Source organism: Loxodonta africana, chromosome X (assembly GCF_030014295.1).
Source record: "Loxodonta africana isolate mLoxAfr1 chromosome X, mLoxAfr1.hap2, whole genome shotgun sequence".
Taxonomy (NCBI): Eukaryota; Metazoa; Chordata; class Mammalia; order Proboscidea; family Elephantidae; genus Loxodonta; species Loxodonta africana.
Window position 1 is genome coordinate 135,819,376 of NC_087369.1, and position 16,497 is coordinate 135,835,872.

General features: G+C 36.7%; 1 non-coding gene across 1 annotated transcript; it reads left to right on the plus strand.

Moving 5' to 3' along the window:
- Window positions 1–2,860: 2,860 nt before the first annotated feature.
- Window positions 2,861–2,990, plus strand: LOC111751894 (small nucleolar RNA SNORA35). The gene has a single exon (XR_002786967.1). It is a non-coding gene; the product is annotated as a small nucleolar RNA SNORA35 (small nucleolar RNA).
- The last annotated feature ends 13,507 nt before the right edge of the window (window positions 2,991–16,497 follow it).

The following is a 16,497-nucleotide window of genomic DNA, read 5'->3' on the forward strand; positions in this document are numbered from 1 at the left end:
GACATTTTGGCACTGCACCTGCAACAAACATCCCCTACCACCAGGTGGCTACAAAGTCATAGCATGTACGGCAATTTTCAGGTGTTTGGGACTCTAGTGTGCGTGATGAAAGTTTTTCCTTCTCACAACTTGGAAAAAAGAATAATCTAACGAAACTTATCTACTTAGGCAATATTTTAGGAAAAGTTGAATTGAGTTCATCACTTCTTAAGGGATTGATTTATATGTCGAATTTCCAAGGAAGGCATGGAAATAAATGAAATAAAAGAGAAAAAAATGTGGTTTGTATTTGGTTTCTATGTATCCTACATTATAATCCATGACCTGTTCCCAGGCAGCTTTCTTTGGTGTCATTGCTATCCAGCATTGAATTCTGTCAAAAAATCATTTCTTTTTTTCTTCCTCTCATACAAGTCGCTGATTGAGATCCCTGCCCCACAGTTATAACTGTGAGAAGGAATATTCACTGAATTACAGGAAGAGAAAAGGATAGTGAGGTTTCCTAAACTCTTTAGAGAAGGTCAGTGGCAATTTGAGTAGTAGTTGTTGGCAAGGCACAGATCCAATGGCTCTGCCTTCATTATACTTTCTGATCTCATGCTGCAGAGAACAGAAAGTCCTCAGTTTATTTATTGGAGAAAACTATATAAATCCAAGATCATTATTTTTGGCCTTTCATGTTAATAAGTGATGTATTAAGTTTGCATTAAAACTAAAAATGGTGTAACCTAGCATTTAAAAAGCAAAATACTACAGCTAACATATCAAAATAGCCCCGTCACAGGGAAAGGATGTTGTTTATAACTGTAGGTTATTCAGAAATTTTCACACAATTTGCTGTAAACATCTAACAGATAGAAGAGTCCAGAACTGATAGTTAATGGTGATACATTGAATTTCATCTTTTTTTTTCTTTCTTCTATTTGTGTCTACAGAAGTTATAGTAAAAAATGACTGGGCTAAGGAATCTGAATAATACACCCTTGAAGATTAGATTAATTAATCAAAATAATTATGGAAAGCTATTATGTGATTGGAAACTGTCTTAGTTATCTAGTGCTGCTATAACAGAAATACCCCAAGTGGATGGCTTTAACAAAGAGAAGTTTATTCTCTCACAGTCTGGTAGGTTACAAGTCCAAATTCAGGGTGTCACCTCCAGGGGATGGCTTTCTCTCTCTGTGGGCTCCGCTGGTGGAGGGGCTCCTCAGGTGCAGGGACCTCAGGTCCAAAGGATGCTCTCTGCTCCTGGTGCTGCTTTCTTGATGGTATAAGGTCTCCCTGTCTCTCTGCTTGGTTTTCTCTTTTGTATCTCAAGAGATTGCCTCAAAACACAATCCAATCTTGTAGATTGAGTCCTGCCTCACTAACACAACTGCCGCCCATCCTCCCTCATTAACATCATAGAGGCAGGATTTAGGAAACACGGCCCAGCCAAATTGATACACACTACGGCTGCTAACAAAAAGGTCAGCAGTTCGAGTCCACTAGCTGCCTCTGGAAACTCTATGTGGCGTTTCTATTCTATCCTATAGAGTCACAATGAGTTGGAATTGACTCAGTGGCAACGGGATTATATGGTTAGCACTATGCTGGGTATTATGATAAAAAAAAATGACAGGTAATTATTGGCCAAGATCTCTGTCCTCTCAGATTGCTCACTGTCTTATTAGTGAGATAAGATTCATTGACATAAAGCAAAGAAAAAAGCAGAATGTTACAAAGTGCTAAATAGTATGCTCTAAGCAAAATAGCTAAATAGTGTGCTCTAATTTAATAGTACGCTCCTTGGAAACTCTATGGGGCAGTTCTATGAGTCAGAATCGACTCTACGGCAGTGGAAGCGATAAGGATGTAAGAAGAGGTAGAAATCAACGAAGCTGGTATTTCAGAGGGAAAGCTTGCAGGAAGTAAGCTTACAAACTGAGATAGATTGTATATATATTTGCCATTATTATCGCTTCTGTTTCTTTAAGCAGTCTATTTATCTTTTTACACCTCGTCCAGGTCCTAACACATGGTAGGCACTCCATAAGTAATGTTTGTGGAATTATCTCTGCTACAATATTGCATTTTGACGTGCATACATATTGAAACTATTATTACTTACATACAAAACAATTACTCTGATCTACTGTAATTGCTTTTCAAAACTGTGGAATGATAAACATATATTTTTCTAAATGATAAATTAGATGAGACCACAACTTCATTAATGAATGGTCTTGTAAAGGAAATGTAAAATATTAAAACCTGTAATTAATAGTCACATGATATTTTCCATCTTTTTGTATCTTTATCCATCAAATGTTCTGCACACTGAAGGGAGTATCTGTATTCTAGCTGGTTAACCAACAGTTTGGAAATAGGTCTCCTCACATTGGAAAAACAAAAACAAGGGGATAATTCATACGTTTAACCAAGTTCCTCACAAATAATAATTTGAAAAAGAGAATTGCCATTGGCATGTGAGGAGATGTTTACCTATCATTTATTGAACACCAGCTAATGTCAGGTACTGGACTGGACTCTGCAAGTTATTTCTTCTAACTCTTACAACAGTCAGTGAAGTAGTTATTATTGATCCCGTTTAACATATGAGGAAACAGAGGGCAAGAGAACTTAAGTGAATTTTCCAAGACCCCAAAGCTAGTAAGTTACAGAGCTGGGATTCTCAACCCAGATATGCCTGATTGAAAAAATGTACTTCCTTTCCCTGAAGCTGATCCATGTGTGAGGTAGCCATGCTGAGTGAATGAAGCAGTGGATCCTATAATGTTTCAGGTCTCCTACCCACCACCTCCTCCAAGATGGTTACTTGGCCCAGAGCATAGGGTCCCAACCACAGCTTTGCAGTGTTCAGCACTGGCAAAGTGGCCCATTGGGCTCCCTCTTGACCAATGGGCATCGAGCAGTGCAAAAGCAAATCCCACCATAAAGCCGGGAGAGCCACACTGTGGGCTAACTCCTGCATGCAGGTGGGTACATGTGTCATGGGTCCTGTGACCCTGCCTAAGAAAAAAGAGGAGGTGGAGAGACAAATCAAGCAGTTCAGTAATGGCTACTTCTAGGTAAAGGTGACTATACCAGGCTAAAAATAGGTGCTCAATAAATTTTGTCATTATTATTAGTAGCTTTGTCATTTGTCACAGTTTATATTAACTTCTCTTAGACTCAATATCCTATTCCATAAAATCAGGTTGACACTACTGGAATTACCTAAGGTTGTCATGTGGATTACATGACCAAATAAAAGCATTTAAATTCCCTGGCAAATAGACAATGCTCATTAAATGCTAGTCAAACCCACTGCGGTCGAGTCAATTCCGACTCATAGCGACCCTATAGGACAGAGTAGAACTGTCCCATAGAGTTTCCAAGGAGTGCCTGGTGGATTTGAACTGCCGACCATTTGGTTAGAAGCCGTAGCACTTAACCACTACGCCACGAGGGTTTCCTTAAATGCTAGTAGGACAAGAGAAATCAGTTGTTTTCTCCTTTTGATACGATGAAAATGGGATTGTGATTGTCTTCCGGATATTCGTCCCAGTGTATTTTATTTGCCTGACATTCCTACTAGCTTTATGACAACATAGCCTCCCCCAGACTCTTTGTTCTGTGTACATAACACTCTACTTAGACCTAGTGTTGACAAAATTCCCTTTCCAATTCAATCTTATAATATAGAGCTACATTTTTCAAGACCCATTCCTGGTCCCTGCTTTCTTCCATGTTTCCTTTCCTGAATATTTCAGCCCCACTAAACCTCTCCCTCTACTACATAGTTTGGCAATTTCCCATTTTTTTTTATTCATTTATTGTATTATCTTTTCAGCTGATTTGTAACCTCTTTGAAAGCAAGGACTGTGTCTTCTCGTACATTTTAGTATTCACTGCAGCACCTACCACAGTGCCTTGCATAAGGTAGAATCTCAATAAATGATCATTTATTGAGAAGTCAATGCCAATTATCAGTGAAGTCAGTCGACATTTTTTTTAACACCAGAGCTAGAGGAAAGCCCTAAAAAATTGAATAGCATAGTTTTAGCACCATATAAAATGAGGCACTGTTTTACATGGTAGATAAAATATAAGCTAAAAACTCATTTAAAATTGAGAAAATATTAGTTTGTGAAACATGAATCTATGATAAGTTATTAAATAAAAATAATCATTTTGAAGGAAGGCTTCAAAATTTTTTGTGTTAACTTTATGTACGGTAAACTTGCCTTTTCAGAAAATCTTTAGTGTTCTCTTCAGAGAGGACATTGGGCCACACTATGTTCTAATAATTAGGTCAACATTGTCGAATAGTGTACACAATTTACAGCTCATTGTAGTATTTTTCTGTATTTACTGTTTTCAGATAATTGAGATGAACTCTACCATCAGTGAAAAATATTTAACTAAATATGTCATTGTTGATTGAAATACAAAACTCAGTTAAAAAAAATTTCCTGACCTTTGGGAAGGATAAGCTATAAAAACTTTTTTACATAATATTTCAGTATATTTGATTTAAATTATTGTTCTTTCAACTATCACCTTTACTGACACTATTGAACCAAGGATAAAAGAAATTTCAATGCCAAGTATATGAATGATATGAAATGGGAGTAGAAAAATACAGGCCTTGTATCTTTATGGAGCCCCGGTGGCACAGTGGTTAAGAACTTGGCTGCTAACCAAAAGGTCAGCAGTTTGAATCCACCAGCCCACTCATTGGAAACCCTATGGGGTAGCTCTACTCTGTCCTATAGGGTCACTATGAATCAGAATTGACCCTGATGGCAACTGGTTTGGTTTTGGGTGTGTCGTGTCTTTATGTAAACCTCCTTGCCTTTAGGTTCCAGAGATTTGCCTTATTATGAAAAAAATAAGAGAACATCTTCTTTAAAACTATGGCAAGATAGAGTGTCTTCATGACCCACTGAGCCTTGTGAATGAAAGTGTTATAAGGATCAAGAGTTTACTATATTTTTCTTGTATTGGATTAATGCAGAATAAATGCCTTTTGAACATCCCACACACCCCCAGCCATACACACAAATATTCCACTGACAGCAAGATGTGGAGAGGCAGACTTTTAAATAGGTATTTTAAACTTACTTTCTTAAAATAATATAGTCTTGGGGCTTGTCTTAGAGGTCCATGTGGGTAACTGAGAATCTGCCAATATAATGTCTTTTCTCAGCATTTATCCCGAGGGCAACATGCTATTTTGTTTCTCTTGTAATTATTTTTGCTTTCTTTTTTCCCCCTGCTGGTGCACTTCAATTTCATTTGGAGTTTTGAGGATAGAAAAGCTTGATTATTTAGAGTCTCTCATAATATGTGAGGTAGTGACGAAGTGCTATAGCTGCTAACCAAAAGGTCGGCAGTTCTACTCTGTTCTATAGGGTCACTATGAGTCGGAATCAACTCGATGGCAACAGGTTTTTTTTTTTTTTTTGCTAATAATATAAAACAGTTTTGTAATAAAAGGTATGAATTTCACATGATTAACATCTTCCTGTAGTTGAATGAAGTGTTATTTAGTATAGAATGGGGTATTCAACAACAACGAAAAAAGTAATTTATCCAAGAAATGCTTCTTCTCTTGTTGCATTTACCCTCTTGCCAGGTTGGTGTATCTGTATTGCCTGTCTGTCTTTTGTTACTATCAAGATGGCAAATTTCTGTCTGGAGCAGATGGTGTCACTACCATTGTTCAAGTGCATAACACTTTGCTGCAGGCAACTTTTATCATTGAACTCTAATTTAGCAATGGTATTAATAAATTGAACCCATGGACTGTTTTGCCTAGGATGTCTGAACCTTGTTAAATATCTGAACATAAAAATATATTATTTATACATGAAAATTGTATCAAAAGAAGCTTATTTGATTATTTCTTAACAGAAATCAAAGTAAAGTTGTATTTCATTAAGTTAATATGTTCAAAATTATATATTTATAGTTTGGTGATGGGTAAATGCTATAAAAGTTTAGTCAGTCGTTAGTTTTATATGATTTTTGTCATGGATTTTACTTATCTCCATCACTAAAGGGCAGGTTATCAAGAGGGACCAGTCCCTGGAGAAGGACATCATGCTTGGTAAAGTAGAGGGTCAGAGAAAGAGACAAAGACCCTCAAGGAGATGGATTGACACAGGGGCTGCAACAATGGGTTCAAGCATAGATGGTGAGGATGGTGCAGGACCTAGCAGTGTTTCGTTCTGTTTTACATAAGGTCGCTATGAGTTGGAACTGACCCCAGGGGATCTAACAACAACAGACATCTGTGCAATTAGCAATAGAAGGATTCGAATTCAATGCATACTGAGCAATTCAATTATTATTAGGGGAACAAACATTCCAGTTTGTCAAAAACAGTCCCAGTTTACACTTGTTGTATAAATAATAATGCTTTCTTTGTCCAAAGTGTGCCAATTTGAATGATAAATTACATGCTCACTTTATCTCTTATGCACTCATATGAGCCTAAGTGTTACATGCTGGCATATATAAAAGCACTATAAGTAAGGTTCCTTACCCTGAGGACCATACAAACTTATTAATGAAGTAAGATATATACATGAAACTATCACAAAATAACCCATAACTCTTTGTGATTATAAGTCTAAATTTGTGGTTCCTTCAGAAAGCCCTGAGAATTGAGAGAAGAGATAAATGGATGTGTACTAGAGCAGTTAAGGATGGCTTCATGGAGTTGCTCTTTTTGTCAGATGGTGGGAATTTTGATCGAAGGGTGAAAGAACATTGGGACATTGAAGGTATGAGGTCTCATGAACAAAGTTATAGGGATGGGAATGAATATAGTTCATAGCTTATTAGTCAACAGTAGAAATGATGGAACAGAAAGAAGATACTGAAAGAACAATGGATAAGGACACAGAAATTCTGGTCTCTAGTCCTGGCTGTGCCACTGGCAAAAAATTTATGCCATCCAGTATATAAATTACTTCTTCCCTTTGGCTTTAGTTTCTTCATCTGTAAAAAGAGGGACTGAACTGGTTTCATCTATTCATTGATTTTTTTTTTTTTTGGAGACTATTTTCTGTAAGGCATTCCACTAAGGGTGATGCAAATGATTTTTAAAATTCCTTTCCTGCTCTAACTTCTATGTCAATCACTTCTGTCACCAATGTTTCCAGTGACATAGAAATGCCCAAGAAGAACATTTCTTGCAGGTAAGTGATGCCAACCCCCCCCCAAAAGTGTTGCCTTACATCAAATTGAAGATTTTCCTAGCAAGTGCCCTTTATTTCCTAATTGAATTAGGACCATATTTTTATGCCTTGTGATAGAGGTGCAACCCCAGAATGGTAGGGGACTCTGCCAAGAGAAGCTGGCATTGCATATTTTCTTTCAGAGCCTGAACACTGTCATTATGCTGCAGGGAACGGAGGCTACAGCCAACTCAGCTGGAATGCATGAATGCTGAGCACTGGCCTCCTTTGTCACTTCTCACAACTGAGCCCTGTTCCCCAATTTCTGTACCACCTCCATATCAGGAATCTTACTACTGTTCCCAGTGTTAATCATCTAACAAAAGAGATCCTGCTCTCTGGAGTGGAATTGTAGCAACTCAACAGCAAAGTACTCAATCAACGCAAAGAAGCCAAGATGTCATCTGTGAATCCAGCTGGTTCAAGGCTACAGGCCCACTTCCCTTGGCAGGTTTTCCTATTTCAGGGAGTGGAGAACGTGGCCCTAAACCATCAGAATGGATTATACATCACCTTAGATAATACACACGGATGTTCCTATCCATTGACTGGAGAAGTTGAAGACAGAACTAGTAGAAAAGGAATCCAAGGAGCAACAGAAAATGATTTTTCTTATCGACTCAATGGCACTGGGTGGGTTTAATATTTATTATGTACTTTAAAATTGTGATTTGATAAAAAGTAGTTGTATGTTTATTAATCCATAAATCTGGGGTCTTCTGAATATAGCAGATGTAAAATACAAGCTCAAATACAAACATTGCTTAAGCTGATATTTAGTTCTTTTACCTTTTTGGCTTATCAAAAACAGAGACAGAATTTTTGTTTGAGAAGTGTCAGGCTATATTTAAATTCAGCTAGAAGTCTATCTCTGACTTATGTTTTCTTTCAGTATTGATATTGGTGGTCCGGGTGCTAAAGGTGGGGGATGGGATGGAGAGAATTCATGGAAATTGAAAGTAACAAAGAAAAAAAAGGGCGTATAATAGAAGTTCAGTCATAAATGAATGCTACAAAGAAAGTAAATTATTGAAATTTAGAACTGAGGGTATTTTCTTTTTCCATATTGTATTTTTATGCACGGAACACTTATAAACATTTCTACAAAGGATTTCCCCCTTACTTCTGGTGCATTTAGGCATGGACAGGGAAACTGAAGTCCTTTTGGGAAAATCTTCTTAGTACCTTTCACTAATAAAAACAGTGAATTCCAAGTGTTAAAACTGCTACAAACCTTCCCCATAGGCCCAGTGAAAATTTTAAGCTTTCAGATTTTTTTTTCAGAAGTACATACTCCTGTACATTTAAGGAGCCATGGTGGCACAGTGGTTAAGAGCTCAGCTGCTAACCGAAATGTCAGCAGCAGTTCGAATCCTCCAGGCACTCCTAGGAAGCCCTCTGGGGCAGTTCTACTCTGTCCTATAGGGTGGCTAGGAGTAGGAATCTAGTCAACCGCAACAGGTTTTTTTCCAGGCACATTAAAACTGTAAATGTACTGAGGCAGCTATAAAACGCATGGAATCGGAGATATAAACAGCTGAAAACTAACCTTGCGGAGCTGAAAATACAGTTGCAAGTAAATCATTGTGAACCTGTCTTTCCAAATACATTGCACATGACTATTGTCCCCTTCAATGTATAAAACACTTAAACTTTTTAAAACTTCCTACCAAAGGCGAGGAGGAAGGAAGTTGAAAAGCAAAAAGGCATATGGAATCATTTGACAATGTGCTGAAATATTGAGCTGCAGACATTTCTGACTAAGTGTATGTTTTAAAATAAGGACCAAATTAGAAAATGGATTTTTTTTAAATGAACTCAATCATTTCAGAATTTGGGAGCAACTGAAATTCAAACCTTGACTCATAATTTGTGTGTGTGTGTGAGTTTGTCTGTGTTTACTTAATCTTTATTCTGGCAAACCGTAAGAGCATGATACCAACTCTATGCCTCATTCCAGAGCTTCTAGAGATTAGTGAAACCTTACAGAGCAGTTGCAAGGGTCCATGGAAAATCCGAGACTTTGGGCAAGGCAAACTTGTTTTAAAGGAAAAAAAAAAAAACTAGAAAGAAAGAAAGCAGTGGCAAGGCTACATTTTTTTGCTAATGAGGAAACCCTGGTAGTGTAGTGGTTAAGTGCTACGGCTACTAACCAACAGGTCGGCAGTTCAAATCCACCAGGAGCTCCTTGGAAACTCTATGGGGCAGTTCTACTCTGTCCTATAGGGTCGCTACGAGTCGGAATCGACTCGACGGCAGTGGATTTTAAAGAGCGTAAATGTAAGAAGAAAAAGAAAGGGAGGTGAATTGAGACCCAGAGAATGATGGGTTATTCTCTTCCTGATGAGATTTGCAACACAATTCTGGGACAGAAAGAGCAGTAAGAAGATAGAACCTGTTGTGTTTCAGCACAATTGACAGGGCTTTTAACAAAGTTACAGATAAATTTTTATCTTTTTAATGTAGAGGGAAGTGATTCTGATAAAATGGAATGCTTCACTGATTCTCCCAAATGAACCAACTTATTACAGGATTTCAGAAATAGGTAGTACCTTCTCAGGTGAACTAATACGAACCGACTCATTGGCTGAACCATGTTGTTACAGCATATTGAGTGGGGGGAACAGAATAGGCTGAGAGGTCAATACAATATAGAAATTCAAAATTTAAACATGAAATCCATCAGTTTTAAATTTTTCAGATAGGAATTTAACATCATCCGTCACTGTCCGTCTTTGGAAAGCAGAGGTATGCAATGCTATATCTCTTCCGGTTAATAAATCCCAGGACCTTTAGGTTAGTAAAAAAAAATTTATAGACGAAATATATTGTAAATGAAATAGTTGTACAACTTCATTCCTTTTAAAATGATAATCTGTAATACGTTTTTGATCATTATGCAATACTGTCTTTGTTAACTGTTTCAGTAATTTTCTAAGGGAAATATTAATATGCTTACTGATCTTTAATGTTTGTAGTTTTGCTTTTGCTTCAGTAGCCCCATAAATGCGTATTTATTTGGTGCATTATGTTTTACTATGAAAAGAAAAATAAATGGCTTCTGTTGTTATACAAAATAGTTCTATAAATATTTTGATCTAACTTTTATTGATTTCCACTTATGTGATAAAGCACTGTGAAATAAGCATAACAAATGCCATTTATTGATGACTAAGGTGTAAATATTGTAAAATTCCATTTACAAATTCTTTGAGGAATTCGCTTTTTAAAGGAAAACATTATGACCAGAGTATGGACACGTTCTTTAGAGGACGCACAGAACATTTTCAGAAGGTTGTATCTGCCATAGTATAAAGAATCCTGGTTTGCTCGGGTAATAATTACAATGGAAAATCTAGGAGGCAGGTGCTCACTTGTCCTCCTCCATGTTTGGAAGATACAGGGAGGAGGCCATAGTGGCAACTGTCACCATGATTGATTTCATTGGGATAGAAGATTGACCAGCTGATGGTAATCAATGCACTGGGGACTCTCTCAGAGCAGTGAATAAACAAACTATTACATTGAAACTTCACAAGATAGAACAAAGTGACAATATTTTGAAATGGAAAGATTTGGAAATGCAAGTTGTTTTTCATGTCATTTCTTCTTCTAAACAACACAATACAATGTTTAAGCCATGTGTAGCTCACAGGTTATAATGCTGTAATGATTAAATGTCTACCAAAAAGGAGAAAATTAATGTTGATAAAATGACTGAGATTCTTTTTTTCAGTTTTGTATTCAGCATTGTATAATGCTTTCTTGGGAAAATTTTGTATTATAAGTAGATGTGAAAAGATTCAAAGATGATCAGTATATTTTACAATCTTCCTGTCATCGAGTTTGAAGTGTATTGCGGGTTAATCTCAAAACGAGAAATAAAATTGTTTTGCAGAACTTTATAACTCTCAAAATTGAGAAGTGAACAGACTGTGGTATACCATAATAGTAATATAATACTATTAATAAAGTAATTATAATCATAATCAAAGTATAAATTTATCATTCATTTCTTTATTCAACAAATAGTTATATAGCACCTAATTTATGCAAGGTACTTTCCATTCATAATCCATTCTTAATGATAATCATCTCAGCAACTTAGTAATGGAGGTGGTATTATCTTCAGTTCCCTCTTGATAATGCATCCCTGAACCATGAAAAGCAGCTTGGATGTCATCACTCTCTACATCTCTGTTTAAATATATTTACACTCTCCTTAAATGAAAAGAGGAAACACAGATATCATCAGGAGTGATTATTGAGTAGAAATAATCAAGAGAGGCATTTTAGAGAACAGGGACCTTTAGCTAGAGGGGAGTACACAGATGGGCCATTAGGATATGGTCTTCATTCAGGCATTAATTAAGCTGCATTTATTTCTGCGCATCTTTGGAAATTTCAAGCCTTCATTTTCTTCATAGATTAGTTCTTATTCATGTACCCCACATGAAAAAGCATGCAATTCACACAGGGAGGAGTGAGTAAGTTGCTATAAATTATAACTTTGGGTTTTTTCATTAATACTATGTGAGTCCTTCTATATCAAAACTTTTAAAGAACCTGAGCAAATGTCTCATTTTGAAAGTATTGTGGGAATATAATTTTTTTTATGTAACATGGATAAATGCCATTCAGATTAATAAATAGGGCAGATTTATTTATGTATGAATTTATTTTTTATGTATTTCCATACCTTTTCATTGCAGTTGCTTTTTTTTGTTTGCTTCTTTGTAGGGTTGCTGTACCTGAGTGATAATATTTTTCTAGCTTCTGAGTTTCTATAGAAAAGTGTATGATGTTCTGATTTTGGCTATTGGACTATATTAGTTTTTATAGAAATTAGTTTTAAAAAATTAATTTGTACAGAAAGATTTCTTGGGCTGTTCGTGAATTTTTAGTTTACTACTTATATGCACATTTGTTTTCCTTTTAGCAAGAAGTTTCAGCACCCAAATAATAATTTGATCATTTACTTCCAACTTGTCCATATTGGTGTTATTGATGTGTAAATTAGCAAAATAATTCAATGATCTGTTTTGTAAAATACAACCCTTTTTCTAAGAAAAAAATTTGAAACTGTTATTGTTGTTGGGCGCCTTCTAGTCTTTTTTTGACTCGGTGACACCATATGACAGCAGAACAGCCCCATAGCGTCTTCTTGGCTGTAATCTTTACAGAAGCAGATCACCAGGTCTCTCCTGTGCAGCCTCTGGCTAAGTTAGGGCCATCAAGCTTTTGGTCAAGCGCTTAACCATTTGCACCACCAAGGCTCCTTAATTTAAAACTAGGAGACTCAACTTTTAAAGGGAAAAACAATGGTGTCATTAGTGAATTGGTTGTGAACTTTGTGATACCTTTTGCTTCGTTGTTGGTTTATAGTTTTGTTCTATGTAAGTGAAGTTCCTGAATAAACGAGTTTTTGCAGTTTACAGAGCATTTAAAAATTGTATTGCCTTTATTGTTCACAAGAGTCTTATGAGCTAGTTTGCAGGTTTGAGCCTTAGGAGAAATGGGTATAGCGATATTAATTATTTTGTAGTCTTTATCCACTTTGTCTTCTTTGATGTACTTATTGGTGTTCTTTAAGCAAGCTTTTTATTGTCATAATGCTTTGTCAGCCCTCACCTATTATATATTAACATCACAATTTTTTTTTCATATGAAAAGATGAACCATAGATAAAGTGGATAATTTAACCTGGGCAACACAGGGTGGGGACTGGATGGGGAAGAGCCTTTGAGCTTTGACTTCCTGTCCTCTCTGCAAAACCAGAATTAATCAGCTTTAACAGGATAAGGCTCTCAGTGGGAAAGTATTTTGCTAAGAAATTTATAAAAACACAAGTTACTTAGAATACAGAGCTAGTTGCCTGGGCTGAGAGTCATTAATTACATGTTCTTGGGCTGGCTCAATTTACTACTGAACAAAACAAAAAAAGTTTCTGTTAGTTTTGAGTCTTGCAGAGAATTGTGAAAAACAATCCCTCAAACCAACAACTCAGAAATAATTGCTGTGTAAGGTGAAAAGGGAACATATTTTAGGTTCCCGTTTTTAGGCCAGTGATTTTGGTATTAGTCCCTTCTCTATATAATCACCCTCCAGTTATAGTTAGTGGAAGAGTTTGGGAGCTGGTGTGCTTGCCTCAGTGAATAAATAGCTGAGATTGTTCAAAAATCAGTGCAGCTAGTGGGAGATATGTGTGAGTTTGCCTTGTTTTAGTATGTGCTTCTGTGAAGTTGTGCGTAACTGAACTTTTACAAAGTGAGCCCTATTTTAAGCGCACGGGATACTATTTAAAGCACCTCATGAGCCTTGTGAATTCACACAGGAGGATTACTACAACTATCGTGTTGTCCCCTTTAATTGTCTCCCCTTACCCTGTAATCGGACTAGCATCTTATTCTTGAAAATTTGATATGTCGCTCCTACTTAATGGTTTATTAAGCTGGCATATTACCTATTTACGGGATCTAGAAGTTTTGATGTTTGAGTCTCCACTGATGAGACCTGTATGCCTCTGTTAATAAAGTAAATACTGCTTGAGGCTTTGAGGTAATTGTTTTCTTGGAATTGAAAGTATTAAAGATTGGTGGCAACATACTGTGAAAATAAATGAAAAATCAGAGCATAGTAATTAATGCTGAGTTTCTTAATTGTGCTTATTTCCTAGCCCTGATGTAAGTGGTCAAAGCCTCAGGGTATGGGCTAGACATATGGCAAGAAGGTGAGTTACCAGAGAATGTTGGCTCAAGAAATTGCTTAAGTGTGTTCTTCAGGGAAAAGTATTTCAGGTGGAGAGAACATTTTCTCTCCACATCGTTTTTTTTCAGATATGGACCTTGGGTAACTGGAAGGAAAGGACACCTGAAAGCAGCCTACAAGAAAGGGATAATAAAAAAGGCAGCCCTGCATACCTCTATTGTTTCTGGGAGCAAACAGAACTTCTCGGCTGGTCACAGTAGCCCTTGTTTTGTTGAATGCTGAGAAGCAACTGAGCAGCTAGCTACAAAGGAGAGAGAATATAGTATGAGGACACTCAGAAAGAAATACAGGAAAAGAAATGTAAATATCAGGCAGAAACAGAAAGAAAATAAACAGATTAAGGCTCAAGGAAAGGAAAAAGTGCCTCAAGGAAACAGCATGTTGGAGATAATTTCATGGAGAATTAATGAACATGAGAAAAGTAATGGAAAGTCTAAAGAAAAACAAAACAAAACAGCAGCTTCCCTCAGGGAAGCAGTGGGAGGTGGGGTAGAAAGAAGGAAGAGAAAGAAAGGAAAAAAAAAGAATGGATGACAAAGAAATAAGAAAATAAGTTGCCTTATTTGGAAACTGGTTTCCAAACATACAAAGGGCAGACAGTCAAAGGAAGAAACCGCGTTTAAGGGAATCTTGAAGAACCAATTAAAAGCATCGAACAAAGCATATAGGAACAAAACCGAAAGCAGGTACATGCACTGCGAATAGTATTAAGAATACAAAAGCAGTTTTATAAAAATGCAGAAGGTTGTGGTGGTTTTTGCAAATTCGGAACAATACATCACATTTAATGCAGCGAGGAAAACATTTTTTGTAAAAAGGAGTGGCATATGGATCACTCCTGTAGGACCTTTATCAATCACTAGATAGGATTCATTTTTCTAAAACAAACATAAAGGAATTATTAAAAACATAGGAGATCTAGGAGGGATGATGAATGATTGTGGATGAGATAGAAAATAGGGAAAAAAAAATCAGGTCTGTCAATATTAAACACCAAAAAAGAGAACTTGCCTCTTTATCTACAAGCAAAAGGCTTAAGGATTTTTATATTTGTTTTATAAAAAAAAAAAAATTGTAGAAAACATAGACTTTATTTGAGATTATTTCAGATTAACTGTAGCTCATCTTCAAACTATTAATGGAGGTAAATACTTGGGTGGATTAGTTAAAATTTTATTTCATTTGGGAATAGTACTTTAAAAACCTAATTCATTAGCCAGAGTTTGAAATTGTCAGAATTGGCTGCTATTAAAATTACTTAAAGGATGATATTCATAGAGACATCTTTAATAACCATATGTTTAAACATTTTATTTTTAGTGCACACCAGAAATTTGCTAATGAAAGCTAAGTTGTCTTTAAGCTTAGGTTCCAATTTCTGTCTCATTGAGCTATAATAAATTTAAATTGACTTTACAATTTTTTCTGTAATTCATACATTTTAAATTCTTTTAGAAACACATTACTTGCTTTTTGATCTAGAAGTTCAAGTTTTGTAAGGTGTAGGCACTACTCGCCTGTCTTTGTGGTGCAAATAGCGCATTAGGCCGTTAACTGAAAGGTTCATGGTTCTAACCCACCCACTGAACGTTTACAGTCCCTAGGGTGCGCAAACCATTTGTGCTCGACTAGTCCCTGGGCAGAGCCCTGGTGGCACGGTGGTTAAGAACTTGGCTGCTAACCAAAAGATCAGCAGTTCAAATCCACCACCCACTCCTTGGAAACCCTATGGGGCAGTTCTACCCTGCCCTATAGGGTCACTATGAGTTGAAATCGACTCCACGGCAATGGGAAAAAGTCTCTAGGTGAGCAAATGGTTTGCATCTGACTACCTACTATCCTAAAAAGAAGCCCTGGTAGAGCAGTGGTTAAAAGCACTCAACTGCTGACCAATGGTTGGTTATTTGAACCCACCAGCCTCTCCAAGGGAGAAAGATGTGGCAGTCAGCTACTGTAAAGATTTGCAGCCTTGGAAACCCTATGTGACAGTTCTACTCTGCCCTACAGGGTCTCTCTGAGTTGGAATTGACTCAATGGCAGTGATTTGGGTATTTCTTTTTTTTTTTTTTTGGTTTATTATCTTAAAGGTTGGTGGTCGAATTCACCCAATAGTACCACAGAAGAAAGGCCTGGAAACCTACTTCCATTAAGATTACAGCCAAGAAAACTCAATGGAGTAATTCTACTCTGTAACACATGGGGTCACCATGAGTTGGAATGGACTCAACGGCAATGGGTTTTATGCACTACTCATCAGGAGTACCTGTAGCTTTAGGATCTCTTGTTTGTATCAAAAAAAAGTAGTTGGGCAACATGCTTTGATTCACATTTTCCATGTGGAAAAAAGTCATTGCATAGTCATTTGAAAATCAACATTTCTATCTTTCCAAACTTCAACTATCTGTAAGTAGTTTGCTTAGCACTGTTCAATCTATAATGATTTACTAAATGCCTACTGGGTGTCAGACACTGCCAGGTGTGGAGAAGCTAAAAATGA